The sequence below is a fragment of the Octopus bimaculoides genome, chromosome 26 (assembly GCF_001194135.2).
Source record: "Octopus bimaculoides isolate UCB-OBI-ISO-001 chromosome 26, ASM119413v2, whole genome shotgun sequence".
NCBI classification, from domain to species: domain Eukaryota; kingdom Metazoa; phylum Mollusca; class Cephalopoda; order Octopoda; family Octopodidae; genus Octopus; species Octopus bimaculoides.
The window spans coordinates 2,090,947-2,094,565 of NC_069006.1; the positions used below are offsets into that span (position 1 = coordinate 2,090,947).

The 3,619-nt window shown below is 41.1% G+C and overlaps 1 non-coding gene across 1 annotated transcript; it reads right to left on the minus strand.

Annotated features, from left to right (window-relative positions):
* Positions 1–2,023: 2,023 nt before the first annotated feature.
* Trnat-ugu (transfer RNA threonine (anticodon UGU)) lies at positions 2,024–2,096 on the minus strand. The gene has a single exon. It is a non-coding gene; the product is annotated as a tRNA-Thr (tRNA).
* Positions 2,097–3,619: the final 1,523 nt, after the last annotated feature.

Sequence of the window (3,619 nt, forward strand, 5' to 3'; positions counted from 1 at the left end):
CAATTTTTTTAACTGCCAATAACAGTTTTTTCCATTGAGTTGTTTAGCTGGACAGCAACCATTTGATCTCACCACATTCAATGGCTTTCAAATGCTTGTTTTAATTTTTATTCTAATTTCTTTTCCTTTTTTTATTTTTTTCCTTTTCAAAAATTTCGACTGTCTGTCAAAGAAAATTCTTTATTCTTTATATTTTTTCTTCGGAACTTACACACAAAAAGAAAAATAACAACAAACAACAACATACGATGTTTAATAATCTTCTGACAATGGAGTATGGAACCACAATAAACAACTCGAATATAAATTATAATATAAAATATACTGAATGCAAATTAATGGTAAAATTAAAATATTTTACTTGCAGGAGTGTTATATCGTTAAAAGCAGTCTTTGATATTATCCTATGGTGTATATTCACTTTCTCACATTCCGGTCTTTGTGGTTTGTGCTACAAGAAGACAACAACATCTTGGTGCCTTCCGTCATGTTTCAAATAATGCAAAGAAGACTTTTGGATAAGCAATCATCAGTCACCATTGTCGACATCATTCATGAGTTGTGGCAACGGTGACAGACAGAATTGATATAATTAGATTCATGGAGCGTTATATTCTTCGGGCAGACTTTGAAATTATTCATCATCTTTATTATCATCATCATCGTCGCCATCACCATCACCATCATCATCGTTATCATCATCATCATCATCATCCTCATCATCCTCATCATTGTCTTCATCATCATCATCATCGTCGTCGTCATCATCTTCATCATCATCATCATCGTCATCGCCATCATCATCATCACCAAATAAGATGAACACAAATATCCGTCAAATGTAAATAATGTAAATAAGGGGTGTAGTTGACGGGTGTTAGTTTGACCATGCTGGTTAACCATGTTAGTTTTGACATATGTTGGTTTGACAGTCAGTAATTGAACAGTGAACACTGGGTATCATACCAACATTCGAATAGTACGGAGTGTGTTCTGTGTTGATATACATTTCTGCGATAGGTTAGTTTTAGATAACCACAACCAACTATTTATTAGTGTAATGCTAATTTACACCATGGAGACGCAATGGCCCAATGGTTAGGGCAGCAGACTCGCAGTCATAGGATCGCGGTTTCGATTCCCAGACCGGGCGTTGTGAGTGTTTATTGAGCAAAAACACCTAAAGCTCCACGAGGCTCCGGCAGGGGATGGTGGCGAACCCTGCTGTACTCTTCCACTACAACTTTCTCTCACTCTTTCTTCCTGTTTCTGTTGTGTCTGTATTTCAAAGGGTCAGCCTTGTCACACTGTGTGTCACGCTGAATATCCCCGAGAACTACGTTAAGGGTACATGTGTCTGTGGAGTGCTCAGCCACTTGCACGTTAATTTCACGAGCAGGCTGTTCCGTTGATCGGATCAACTGGAACCCTCGACGTCGTAAGCCAACAACAACAACAACAACAACTATTTTACACCAGACATGTTTACCCACGTCATAACATAAACCAAAACTACTTCTCTTATAACTAATTCAAGAGAAAGCATGGCAAATTCAAGCAGGAAAAAAAACCATCATCGTGACTAAGTGGTAAGAAGCTTGCTGCCCAGCCACAGGATTTTGGGTTCAATTCCACTGCGTGACACTTTGGGGAAATGTCTTCCTCTTATAGCTTTCCTGTAAATTAATGTTGTTTATTTGCAATAATCTTCAAAAACATGTCTAGCTATGAAGAATTATTACATTGTTTGAACACAGGTAAAGGTTGGCAACTAGACAAGTACCTGATTGTAGAAAATCTGCCTCAATAAACTCTGTCTGACTCATGGAATAAACTCTGTCTGACTCATGGAATAAACTCTGTCTGACTCATGGAATATACTCTGTGTGACTCATGGAATAAACTCTGTCTGACTCATGGAATATACTCTGTGTGACTCAGAAAAGTAGACTTTAAAACAATGAAGATAATAGTGATAATGACAAATGACAACAGCAAATAAGAAAAAAAAATGTAGAATTAAAGCCCCCAGTGAGAATCGAACTCACGACCCCTGGTTTACAAGACCAGTGCTCTAACCTCTGAGCTATGGAGGCTTCCACATAAATACATTCTTGTGTAGCTATTTAAATCTTTTTCCTAGTTGTTCTGATATTCACCATATGTTAGATCTATTGATTGCTGTGTATGTGACTAACATCTGTCTGTGTGTCACCTTATGTTTAAAGCTTTGACATATTTTTTTGACTTTGATTTTCTTAATTGATTGATAATTAAGATCGATCAATCAGTCAAGTACCCAACCAACACATACGACGGGACACACTGATAGCCTTGCTCTGCACATATTCATGGACACACTTTGGACTTGAGTCCGTCATGATCTGCAGATCACATGAGCTGGCTTCTGGCTGGCCTCATGCCCTTGCTTGATGGGGCTGAGGTCATTCCAAGTTAGTGGACCCAGAGGCATCATCATGTGCAGAGCCAAACAGGCCCACCAGTGTTCTCCATTGCTGGCTGTCTCATGCCAGCCCCCCTCTGCATCCTCCAAAGTGACATCATGTCTCTGGAGATCATCCCCGGTCACATCCAGACATTTGGTGTGGGGCCTGCTAATAGACATTTGCTGCATTGAATGAGAGTAAAGCCCTGATAGGATGATCTTGTAGGAGACTGAGGACATCTCTGTACCAGTATATGCGATGGAGGACATGTCCGTACCAGCACATGAGATGGAGGATATGTCTGTACCAGAGCATTCAATAGAGGACATGTCCATACCAGCGCATGCAATGGAGGACATCTCCAGACCAGCACATGCAATGGAGGACATCTCCATACCAGTGCATGGGGCAGAAGACATGTCCATACCAGTGCATGCAATGGAGGACAGGTCTGTACCAGCACATACAATGGCTAGCTATGAGGTGGGAGACACTGATGCATGTGCACATGCAGTTTTTTGTTAGAAATGTGCTGGTACCATCTGATGTTCTTGGTGGTCCTCAGGGCTCATCAAGAACATCAGATGGGGCCAGACCTTAATCCAGTTTCTATGGCATTTAAGTAAATGGGATCATAACATCGCCCCACCACAATCACCATCACATGAACAGGACACTGGACCATCACAGGGTTTAACTTTCCAGCTGTTGTTGGGACTCATTTACAGTTGAGTAGACTGAGGCAGTGCAAAATGAAGTGTAAGGTCTGTCACGTGACCTAAAGACCCATAAAGTCAGAGCTTGATCTGGTTTTGTTGATGTAATGCAATGCCACTTTCTACCTCTTGCCTTCGCTCCAGTACCTTCAGTAAAAGGTGTTGGTGTTACGAAGGGTATCCGGCAACAGGAACCACAGCAAGTGAGATGTACAAATAGTAACAGAGAATAAAAAAATTTATGAAATAATCTGGAACAATAATTATTCAGCCAACCCATGCTTATATGGGAAAACGGACGTAAAATGGTGAAACTGGCAGTGGTGGTGGTGTTGGATTGGGTAGTGGTTGTGTTGGACTGGGCGGTGGCGGCGGCGGCGGTGCGGTGGTGGTGGCAATGATGATAATGATGGTAGTGGTTGTTGTTGTTATGGTGGTGGAGTTGGTGGGGTGTGG